The sequence below is a fragment of the Triturus cristatus genome, chromosome 2_1 (assembly GCF_964204655.1).
Source record: "Triturus cristatus chromosome 2_1, aTriCri1.1, whole genome shotgun sequence".
Lineage (NCBI taxonomy): Eukaryota > Metazoa > Chordata > Amphibia > Caudata > Salamandridae > Triturus > Triturus cristatus.
Window position 1 is genome coordinate 451,623,389 of NC_140581.1, and position 12,327 is coordinate 451,635,715.

Consider the following 12,327-nt stretch of genomic DNA (forward strand, 5'->3'; position numbering starts at 1 on the left):
TGGATGGGAAGGGGGGTTTTGGGAAAGGTTTGACAAAGAAAAACAGACAGTATGCATGGACACAACAAAAGTAAAACACAATCTTGGAAGACGACCATGATCCATTATCAAAGAAATCTATAAAGTGAGAAAAAGGAAATGCATGCATGCTGATGAAGAGAACTTGATGGTTAATGATAATGAGTTGTACTTACTAACTATTACTACACAATTAGACAGTACAGGGCAGAAATTATTAATATGAAATTTTCCTTGGCTGTCTGCCCTCAGACCGAACCAAATTACATGCTGTACCGGGCTTACTTTTAATTTTCAAGCTAGCAAAGGAAATGAAAAAATAGTTGTAGGGATCAATTACCAAACAAACCACAACACACAGTCGTAATGATTGAAGAGAAAAAAGGAATCAAATAAATTTAAAGATGAATGATACTAAAGTTACTGTATTATCCTGGTCCAAATGTGGAGTTGCATCATTCTCGTCATTCCTCTTGGACCTCCCTTCCATGGACACTCTGCACATCAATCTTGGGTACCACTACCTGCCTGATGCGGATTGGTAAGGTAAGTGTGAGTTGTTTCTCCCACTATAGCACAGGTTAAAGGCCAGCCTGTAAGTGTAGATGCAAAAACAAAAGGGGTATTGAAAAATAACTGAATTAAAAAAAATAAACTCAATTACAGTGGAGTGCAAGAAGAGAAGACAAGACTCTTGAGAGAACACTTTCAGACTGAGGCGGCTTGGATAGGATACATGGTGTCTACTCTCCAGCATTAAGCTACAACAACGACGGGACAGGAGCCAGCACAGCCACAGAACAGGCCAACCACGGCACAGGCCAGGCACCCTACCCCCATTTAACAGAGCCAGACAAAAGGCATATGCACTGCAGCAACCTAGCATTTTCCAAATGAAGTGACTAAATCAATGCGCCACTGACCCTCATACCACTACACTCTACTCCAGTCCACACCACTACACGGACATGTAGCCTAGGTCTGCTGTGGTTCTTGTTGAAACTATTAACCTTTTAAGGCAGTCCATGAAACGCAGTTATTCCACCAATTATCTCCGATCCAACTGACTGACTGTGTGCAAAGATAGTATGCTCAGTATCATGACCGTGGTGTATGTGTTCTTCAACACCAACTCAGTCTGTAGTGACTGATTAAGTTTATAATATATTCCATATTACAAAATTGCAACGGATATTGGCCGGCACCTGCAGTGGTAGGAGTACAATGTGGTTATTAAACAACAAGGAAACGTTGACTGTCACCTGAGTCACTTTTACTTTGTAGATAAACTAGTATAGTTCGACATCATGCACAGTCACTCGTAGTCAGCAAGCATCCAATGCAATGCATGCCATCATTCAAAATAATCATTCATTACCTGTCTTGCTGTTCTCTTTGGCTGTCAGATCAGATGCCTGCCTAGCCTTCTGACAGTCAGTGATGAGTTTCTTTCGGCTTGGAAACAAAACGGAATATAGCTGTAGTCACGTTTCACTTCTTATGGAGGGACTGTTAGAGGCAACATATATTGTACAATTCTCCATCTCCATCCAATGTCTGGCTTGCTTGAAATGTATTTAGGGAGAGTAAGGAAGATAGAGCAGGACTCTGAGGAGTGGAGTGGACAGTTATGCACAGATGTGCAACTCCAATAGGGAAATAAAAAGAGGAGACTGTTGATGGATTTGTTGTGATTAGATTTGAACCAGAAAAACAGATACACATACAAATAAAGGAAGGAAGAACAATTTATAAGCCTAATTATCAGGGAAGAGGAGCTCGTCCTCAAACTCTGATGGTTCGGACAGAAGTACATCATGTAATAACCCACTACTTATGTCATCGAAGTCGCTCTCCTCTTCCTGCTGTGATTCACGTGTTTTGTACTCCGGTGGTATAAAGTGCTGATTCATTTTGATCATGGTTAACCTCTCCACGCTTTTGGGCGAGAGACTGGTCCTTTTCACAGTAACAATGGCACCAGCAGCACTGAAAACACACTCTGAAGAGACACTTGCAACAGGGCAAGCCACATACTTTATCGCCAGCCTGCTGAGCACTGGCCATTGGCTTCTTTTCCCATACCAATACACCAATGGGCTTTGATCCATGAAGACCTCTGTTGTGTCATCTAGATAGGCCTGAACCATCTGCTCAATGTTCAGGGGTGCTCCGATTTGCTTGGCCTCTTTTGCCTTTGCATCAATAATGGACGTACAAAACCCTTTCCATAGAAACCAATCACCTGCCGTTTTTTTAAACGTGGCTGATGATCCTGTTGGTGCTGTTGTTGATGTTATTGCTGGCAGTGTTGTTGACTGCTGGGAGGCAAACACACTGCTCTCGGCCTCTGAAGTAGATCTTGACTCTGTAGTACTTCTGCCCTGGGGTGGCGGGCCTCTAATTAAGATCTGTTCGTTTTCAAAGTCAGTGGCTTCCTCAGCTATCAAAGTTTTGTACTTGGCAACATGCACTTCTGAAAAAGGAATTACTTCATTACTGCTCAGCAATAATTTGTAACATGGATCCAAAATTGAGACAGTAATGTAATGTCGATGTGAAACAATGTTATTTTGAATCCTTGTATTGTCAGATAAGCGAACGGCTAAGGTGTCTGCCAAATAATATGTGTCTACTTTGTCATCCACACCTGCGTACATTTCTGACACCTCCTTCAGCTCTTGCTCTAGCATGTACAACAATGGGATAGCTTGGCCCATAGTACAGTCCTCCCTGCTGACTTCACGTGTGAAGACCTCAAAAGGAAGTAGCATCTCTGTCAGGCATTTAACGAGGTCCCATTGGGCCATCTCAACGGTCATGCCTTTCACAGTAGGATCTCCTGACCTTTTCATGCCATAAGCATTGAGTGGTATGTACTGCTCAAACAGACGCTTCAGCATGTAATAAGTGGAGTTCCAACGTGTTGGCACCTCGTGGATGAGTGCTTTGACTGGCATTTTATGCTCACGTTGAATGACCCTCAGCTGCTTCCGGGCTTTAAAAGAATGGTTGAAATGTGTGCATATTCTTCTGCAGGTGGTCAGTAAGTTGCTGACTTTGCTTTCCTTTTTCAGAAAGTCTTGAACAACAATGTTAATGCAGTGTGCCAAACACAGGACCCTGAAATAGCCACCATCATTTATGGCCCTAACTACATTACTGCCATTGTCCATGGCAACAAAACCAATGTTAAGCCCTCTTGGTCGCAGCCACTCAAACACCTTGCTGTTAAACTCATCCAAAATGTTTGCAGCAGTATGAGATTTCTCCATAGCAAACATGGCTACAGTTGCATGTTTGCGAGTGTCTTTATAAATCTCAGCGGTGTCAACAACACCTTCAGATATCTTATCTTTAACACCCGAAAAAGAGACCCAGTGTGCAGTGATGCACATGTAATCAGTGGCTTGGCAACTGGTCCGCATGTCTGTTGTCAGGTGGATACTCTGAACAGCACTCTGTTTTAAGGCTTTTCCAAGCAATTCCAGCACGTCGTGATGTAGTGCTGGAACAGCAAAAACTTGCGAAATAGTAGAAGCTGGGAACCTTCCATTTTGGGCAGATAGTGGTCACAAATTCAAGAAAACCCACCCCTTCAACAAAAGAAAAAGGGAGAAGGTCCAGTGCTAACATTTTAGCCAGCTTCGCATTGTACAAACGTGCTATTGGGTGGTTGCGTTCGTACTGCCCCTCCGGCCTTGTAAACATGCTAAGAATGGTAGGCTGCGTGGTATTCCTTCCTGTGCTCAACGTCGCACTTTTTTTAAAAGCAGTACTCCTTGGTGTCTCAGGCTAGCTCTTACTCTTGTGCCACTGAGATGTTGCTGAGGATGTGGGCGTTACCACTGCAGTGCTGGGGACAGGGCTACTTTGTGTACCACTACCACAGAGAATGTCTCCCTCTTCTTCTTCTTCCTGTTCCACCGTGAGCGGACTTTCTACTCGTTTATCCCCAACAGCAATGGTTCCAGTTTTTATGCGACGAAGGTGCTCCTCCCACTGGATTGCGTGGTGTTTTTTCAGATGGGTCATTTGGCCTCCGGTACCATAGTTTGTACCAAGCTTACCATGACTAACAGAGGTATGACACACGGAGTATATAGCAATGTTCTCCTCCTTTCCGCTAACCGTAAAGAAGCCCCACACTGGGGAGCTTAACTTTTGTCTCCTGCTGGAGGTGCCACTTCCAATGCCGGATGAACTGGAGGGTGTGTGTTGAATTTGACTCTGTGCACTACCACTACCTACTTCTGCTGAGGTGGTGCTTGTGCTGTATGTAGGACGCTGCCAGCCCTTTGCTAATGTAAATATGGAAGCTGGAGGTCGTGTTGGTGTTACCTGTGTTGGAGGTATGCATGCTACATCCCTCGCAGCCATTTTGGATAGTGTAAAAATGTTGGTCTCCATGTCCTCAGGCCTGGGAGTGATGTTCGTGATGACTGGCTCATCATCATCATAATCATCCTGCTCTTCTACATCAACCTCCATAAGTGTAAGGCTTTCTGGAACCTTCCTTTTCCCGTGCCTGCTCTTGTGACGTGTCTCCCTCTCAGACTCAGTTTGTGGCTTCCAAGTGGCATCTAGATCATCAGAAGGGGGGCTTGGCGAAGAACTTGATGTACTAACCCTCTTTTTCCTTGCTGGGGATTTGGAAGACAATGGAACTTCTGAAGGAGTGGCTTCATCTTCTTCCTCTGCATGAGGCTCAGTTTCCTGAACTGCCCCTACTTCGGGAGGAACAACAGCTACTATTGCGGGCGGTGGTTGCGGCTGTTGTTATTGACCACTTATCTGCTGTGTTCCCTCCTGCGTTGATTGTGTACTACTTTGAGATAGCGATAGGTTTAGTTCAGGCTCAGCATCACTGCTTTCCACCATTAGGCTGGCTACCTCTTCCACACTCATCTGCTTGGGCCTGGGTTGGTGGGTTGGGCCCACTGATGCGGAGGTGCTGCCCCCAGCTTGGCCCCCGGACACCGCTGCTGCAGGTGTCATTTTTGGTGTCCCAAAAAGGGTTTTGGGAGGCACACCAGACTTAAGTGACACTTCCTTCTTCTTCTGTTCCTTCTTCTCCATGGCAACTTTCTTGGTACCGGAGGACCTGCTACCTGCTTTCTTTGGGGGCATCTTCTTCAGATGTCAAAACAGCACTCAGTTGCACAAGTTGTAGAGATGGCTGGTCAGGGCACTCACACGTCACGTCACATCGTGTACAGCAGCAGGACGTCGGTCTGGCACCACAACGGGCGATGATGACACACCTCCTTCTTTTTTGCGACCCTTAAAGCAAAAAAGCCAGAAGAACATCAGTCAAAAGATCAACAATATAATATATAACTTCTTAGTGTGTAGTGGGTGGTCACAATTATTAAAAAAATTTAAGTCAGTGAACAACAACAGTATAGCCATTTATGAGACTGACAAGGCCAGGGCTCCTGGTGTACTGTACTGTGTACACTCAGGAAGAATAAGAATAGCAAAGAACAAAAACATAAATGTAGTGTAGCCTGTTTGCCCTAAATAAAAATGTGTGCATCTTATGGGATGGATGCAGCATCAGGGAGCAACAACAACGAACATATACACATAAAAACTAAAGGCATTTATTTACAACACCCAAAAAGTGAAATATACCCCAGAAAAAAAGTAAAGACCACATTTTACAATTCAATCCAAAGCCATACATGATGTTGAAATTTAACGCACAACACAAAAACAGTTGTTTTACTTCCATGCACCCATGATGATTGATGAGTAGTACCCCTGGGCCTACTGTTCAACTAGGCCACAAGCTTGGAGGCCTCTAAAAAAAAGCAGAGTGGCTGGTCCCATAAAATGGCCGCCACCACATGGCCAGGCCACTCACAAAAACAAGAAAAGGTCAGGAATACAAGACAGACAATGCAGGCCTATTGCAAAAGCACAATGCCTGCCTTCACAAAATGGCCACCACCCACATGCTCAGGCCACCCACCACAATAATAACAAAAAGTGATTACAAAGGACAGGAACAGGAAGTTGTAGTCTCTGTGGAACTTACTTCCTCTCCTAAAAATATTTTTTTTTAAAGTAAAAGTGACTCCGTGCTCCACAACTACAGCAGAATGACAATCTGGGGAACTTTTTTAGCGAAATGCACAAAATCAGCGTTTTCGAGAAGGTGTTATGTTGCTCGCGAGATATTGTATGCCAGATTGCAAATTCTGCGTGTTCGGCATCGCGAACTGTACAAAAAGTCGTTATCGCGTGCGCGAACACGCATATTGAGAGCGCGAAAATGACAAAAACTGTAAGTCCGCGTTGTCGCGCTGTGCAGAGTTGCCAAAAGTACGCGAGCTGAATCCCTAGGGTTACCTACTGGCTGAAAAGCCCTATTTATTTAACACACACCCAAAAACTGCAATTCCACCCCAAAAAACACCTTTTGCAATTCAAGCTAAAGCCATCCATGGTGTAAAAATTCAACAGACAAAACAAACTGTTTTTATGCACCCATGATTTGAGGATGACTACCTCTGGGCCTACTGGCAGACTAGGCCACAAGCTTGGAACAGAATGGCAAAAGCAAGCACACTGCTTGAATGGCTCCACAAAATGGCTGCTACCCACCCACAACAACAAGAAATGGAAGACAGACAATGTAAACCTATGGCAAAAGCACAATGCCTGCCTTCACAAAATGGCCGCCACACACATGCTCAGGCCACCCACCACAATAATAACAAAAAGGTGATTACAAAGGACAGGAACAGGAAGTTGTAGTCTCTGTGGAACTTACTTCCTCTACGAAAAATATTAAAAAAAAAATAAAAGTGACTCCGTGCTCCAAAACTACAGGAGAATGACAACCTGGGGAGTTTTTTTAGCAAAATGAACAAAATCAGCGTTTTCGAGAAGGTTTTATGTTGCTCGCACGATATTGTTTGCCAGATTGCAAATTCTGCGTGTTCGGCATCGGGAACTGTACAAAAAGTCGTTATTGCGTGCTCAAACACGCATATTGAGAGCGCGAAAATGACAAAAACTGTAAGTCCGCGTTGTCGCGCTGTGCAGAGTTGCCAAAAGTACGCGAGCTGAATCCCTATGGTTTCCTACTGGCTGAAAAGCCCTATTTATTTAACACACACCCAATAACTGCAATTCCACCCCAAAAAACACCTTTTGCAATTCAATCCAAAGCCATCCATGGTGTAAAAATTCCAACAGACAACACAAACTGTTTTTATGCACCCATGATTTGAGGATGACTACCACTGGGCCTACTGGCAGACTAGGCCACAAGCTTGGAACAGAATGGCAAAAGCAAACACACTGCTTGGATGGCTCCACAAAATGGCCGTTTCCCACCCACAACAACAAGAAATGGAAGACAGACAATGTAAGCCTAGGGCAAAAGAACAATGCCTGCCTTCACAAAATGGCTGCTACACACATGCTAGGGCCACCCACCACAATAATAACAAAACAGTGATTACAAAGGACAGGAACAGGAAGTTGTAGTCTCTGTGGAACTTACTTCCTCTCCTAAAAATATTTAAAAAAAAATAAAAGTGACTCCGTGCTCCAAAACTACAGGAGAATGACAATCTGGGGAGTTTTTTTAGCAAAATGCACAAAATCAGCGTTTTCGAGAAGGCTTTATGTTGCTCGCGAGATATTGTTTGCTAGATTGCAAATTCTGCGTGTTCGGCATCGCGAACTGTACAAAAAGTCGTTATCGCGTGCGCGAACACGCATATTGAGAGCGCGAAAATGACAAAAACTGTAAGTCCGCGCTGTGCAGAGTTGCCAAAAGTACGCGAGCTGAATCCCTAGTGTTACCTACTGGCTGAAAAGCCCTATTTATTTAACACACACCCAAAAACTGCAATTCCACCCCAAGAAACACCTTTTGCAATTCAATCCAAGCCATCCATGGTGTAAAAATTCAACAGACAACACAAACTGTTTTTATGCACCCATGATTTGAGGATGACTACCTCTGGGCCTACTGGCAGACTAGGCCACAAGCTTGGAACAGAATGGCAAAAGCAAGCACACTGCTTGGATGGCTCCACAAAATGGCCGATACCCACCCACAACAACAAGAAATAGAAGACAGACAATGTAAGCCTATGGCAAAAGCACAATGCCTGACTTCACAAAATGGCCGCCACACACATGCTCAGGCCACCCACCACCATAATAACACAAGCATTTGCAATGCAATAGGTCTCGCATTTGCAGAAGTTTAAGCTATTGGCATTGTTCATGACAATGCCTTTTTTAATCTATTTTATAAAACAAACACATAATGGCATTTATTTATCATTTACAAAGCCAATAGCTAGTGTTGCATTATTCTTAGCAATGCCAGCTGCTCACACTTTTATAATGCGAGACCTATTGCATTGCAAATGCTTGTTTACATCTGCCTTTCTTTCTTGATTTAACTTCCTCTACGCTGTATCGTGGCTTAGACTTGTACACAGGGTCTCCAGGTTCACAGATAGCTTAGATGCCACCAGGAATTGTAGTTGTCAAGGTGGCCTTGGTGGACCTGTTTGACCTTCTGATGTAGTTTAAAGGTGTGGTTAAAAAAGGTGTGCTATCTTAACAGACCCAGGTTGCATCATCTGTTTCAAATACCCTGGTTGTCCTAAATATATCCAAGCAACCGCTACTGCTTTTAGCTTCCCTGGAACATTCATATGATAGCGTATATGTGTAGGCATTATTACAGGTCACTGTTATTTGGGCACGGTCCCGATGGTGGTGATAAATTTGTCTGCAGCTTTCCATCTACTCATGGAATCTGAGTGTAAAATGTGCAGAAACCAAATGATAAGGGGGGTCAAACCCTACTTTTCTTCAGCTAGAGCTCTTCAATCACTTTGACAGATGCAGCTTACCATTCTAGCATCAATTATATTCTGATTGTCCTTTCCCTGTTGGTTGGCAAAGCACAATGCTTTCACCACCTTTGGACCTTGATACATGAAGACTCTTCGGTGTTGGAATTTGTAAAATAAGGCTAGAAACGTAAAGTACCAGAATGCTGCTTTCTCTTTCCTCCTCTGACTAAGAGCATTTTTGCACTTCTTGATGTATAAGTACTCTTGACAATCACGTGCATCGGTCGTTAACTAGAAAATCTTTGAGTGGTGGGTTTGTACCTGTGATATTTCGGGTTTATGTAAATAAACAGATTAGGCCCATTCAGTATTTATCTTTGTTAATGTCAATCTGTACCTACTGCCATTTATTAAAAATTGAAAAGGAGACAGTGCTGTGAATTTGGCAGGAGTACTCATGTTGTACTTTCATGTGGGCGAGAGGAGCATCTGCCTCTGTTAACACTTTAGAAGCAGCAGGCTGGCTTGGATTCCCACTACTAAGGTATTACCCAGGGTGGATTAATGTCCCTGCTGCCCTGAGAGAATGGTACAGCACACCAGCTTTTTTCTAAAGCTAGTCTTCAAGTAGACCGTGTCTGACGTCTGCACATGCAAACCATTTTTGTGGTGAAAGATGAGATTTTGCAATCTATTGCATTCATGTTGTACTGCATGCCAGAATCTAAATAAGAGTTCAATTTGCGCCCCGCTTTAGATTAGAAAGAAGAGCCTCAGTCCAGGTGTGTTATGATGAATCCAGTAGTTTCTGGGAGTGGTCTGGGTTTAGCATAGACAGAACATATTATAAGGGTGTCTGCTTGATATCAAAGAGGCACTTCTGAGAGGCTTTATTTCAACGGTCTTTCAGAGTCTCATTAGAAGGGAACTAAGGGCCTGATGTACAAAGCCATTTTGCATTTTTTTCAGAATCGCAGAGTTTGTGCCAACAATTCATTAAAGCATTTCCAGACTGTAAAATGGTTTTACTGACTCTTTCTGAATTGCCGATAGCAATGGGCATCAAAGGGGCTTCCCTCGCAATTATGAAACACGATGTATCAATGGCTTGGTTTGTAACACCAGTTGGTGTTGCAAACCATTGATAAGTTACTGAATTATCAAAAAAAGCATTTACAATGCAATGGTCTCGCCTTTTGCATAAATTGGAGCTATTGGTATTGTAAACGACAAACTTTTTTATTTATGGGTTGGTTTTTAAAACAGATAAATAAATGGCATAGTCATTTACAATGCCAATAGCTTTAGCTCTCGCAAAGGCGAGACCTATTGCATCTATACACACACACACACACACACACACACGCACACACACCGAGCCCCACACACACAATCCTTTGGTGAATATGTAGTGTTGGAAGGGGTCCACAGGGGGCACAGCGGTGGGGAAACGAGTGGGACAGAGGGCAAAAGGGGCACAAAAGGGAAAAAAACGAGTGGCGCAGAAGGGCACAGAAAAACGAAAGGAACAAACGGCAGAAAGGCACAAAAAACGAGGAAAAACGAGTGGCACAGAGGGCAGAAGGGCTCAAAAAAACGAGTGGAACAGAGGGCACAAACAACGAGAGGACCAGAGGGCAGAAAGTCACAATAAAAAAGAGGGAAACGAGTGGAACAGAGGACAGAAAGGCACAAAAAAAAGAGTGGAAAACGAGTGGCACAGAGGGCAGAAAGGCACAAAAAAGAGTGGCACAGAGGGCAGAAGGGCACAAAAGACGAGAGAAGCAGAGGGCAGAAAGGCACAAAAAAACGAGTGGAACAGAGGGCAGAAGGGCACAAAAACGAGTGGAACAGAGGGCAGAAGGGCACAAAAACGAGAGGAGCAGAGGGCAGAAAGGAACAAAAAAAGAGGGAAAACGAGTGTAACAGAGGACAGAAAGGCACAAAAAGAGGGAAAACGGGTGGAACAGAGGGCAGAAAGGCACAAAAAACGAGGAAAAACGAGTGGCACAGAGGGCAGAAGGGCACAAAAAAACGAGTAGAACAGAGGGCACAAACAACGAGAGGGGCAGAAAGGCACAAAAAAAAGAGGGAAACGAGTGGAACAGAGGACAGAAAGTCACAAAAAAAGAGTGGAAAACGAGAGGCACAGAGGGCAGAAAGGCACAAAAACGAGTGGCACAGAGGGCAGAAGGGCACAAAAGACGAGAAGAGCAGAGGGCAGAAAGGCACAAAAAAACGAGTGGAACAGAGGGCAGAAGGGCACAAAAACGAGAGTGGGACAGAGGGCAGAAGGGCACAAAAACGAGAGTTGCAGAGGGCAGAAAGGAACAAAAAAGAGGGAAACGAGTGGAACAGAGGGCAGAAGGGCACAAAAACGAGAGTGGAACAGAGGGCAGACGGGCACAAAAACGAGAGGAGCAGAGGGCAGAAAGGAACAAAAAAAGATGGAAAACGAGAGGCACAGAGGGCAGAAAGGCACAATAACGAGTGGCACAGAGGGCAGAAGGGCACAAAAGACGAGAGGAGCAGAGGGCAGAAAGGCACACAAAAAACGAGTGGAACAGAGGGCAGAAGGGCACAAAAACGAGAGTGGAACAGAGGGCAGAAGGGCACAAAAACGAGAGGAGCAGAAAGGAACAAAAAAAGAAGGAGAACGAGTGGAACAGAGGATAGAAAGGCACAAAAAAAGAGGGAAAAACGAGTGGCACAGAGGGCAGAAAGCCACAAAAACTAGGCCTCAATCTCTCTGTGTAGCCCGTAGTAAGTGTTTCCGGTCCTATCTTTTGCCACCCAAATGTGTGCTGTGACTTGTAGTCATTAATTGCTTATACCAAGCAATATGGTCTGACATATGTGAAAAATATTTGAAATAGAATGTATATGATTCCTAGGTGATAAGAAGAGGTACAGTATTCTTATGTGAAAAGGGCAGAGCATGGATGAGTCCGCACTGGAATTGTGGGAATCGGCGAAGTGCTGCAGGAGCATCAAAAAGAAGATACTGATACAACGGGGGCGGGGTTGCAGAGTAATACAGGGATAGGGTCAAATCACAGTTGGTAGTGACCCCAGGCGCTCAATAGATTCTGTTAGTCTTGGTTTTTATACAATTCTTGTGTAAGTTTCGACTTTGGAGTACATACTTAGTTCAAATCGGAACTGTAAGTTATAGAATTCAACTTGTTGCTACTGAAATAAGGAAAGAGTGAGCGAAGGGTCTCAGTAGAGTCCCGATGCTGCCAGAGAACAGGGCGGCCATCACAACACCCTGTTTATGCAAAAGGCACCTTTTCACACAGTGCGGAGGAATCTGCCCTGCATCTCCTGTGCTTGACCTAAGTTGTGCATAAATAAATCTCAAACATTTGTGGAGTTTGTTTCTCCGACAGCTGCCGCTAACCAAACGATGAAATTATACTTTAAAACGGGTATCAAATATTTGAATTATACATCTGCTCGATGTATGTCT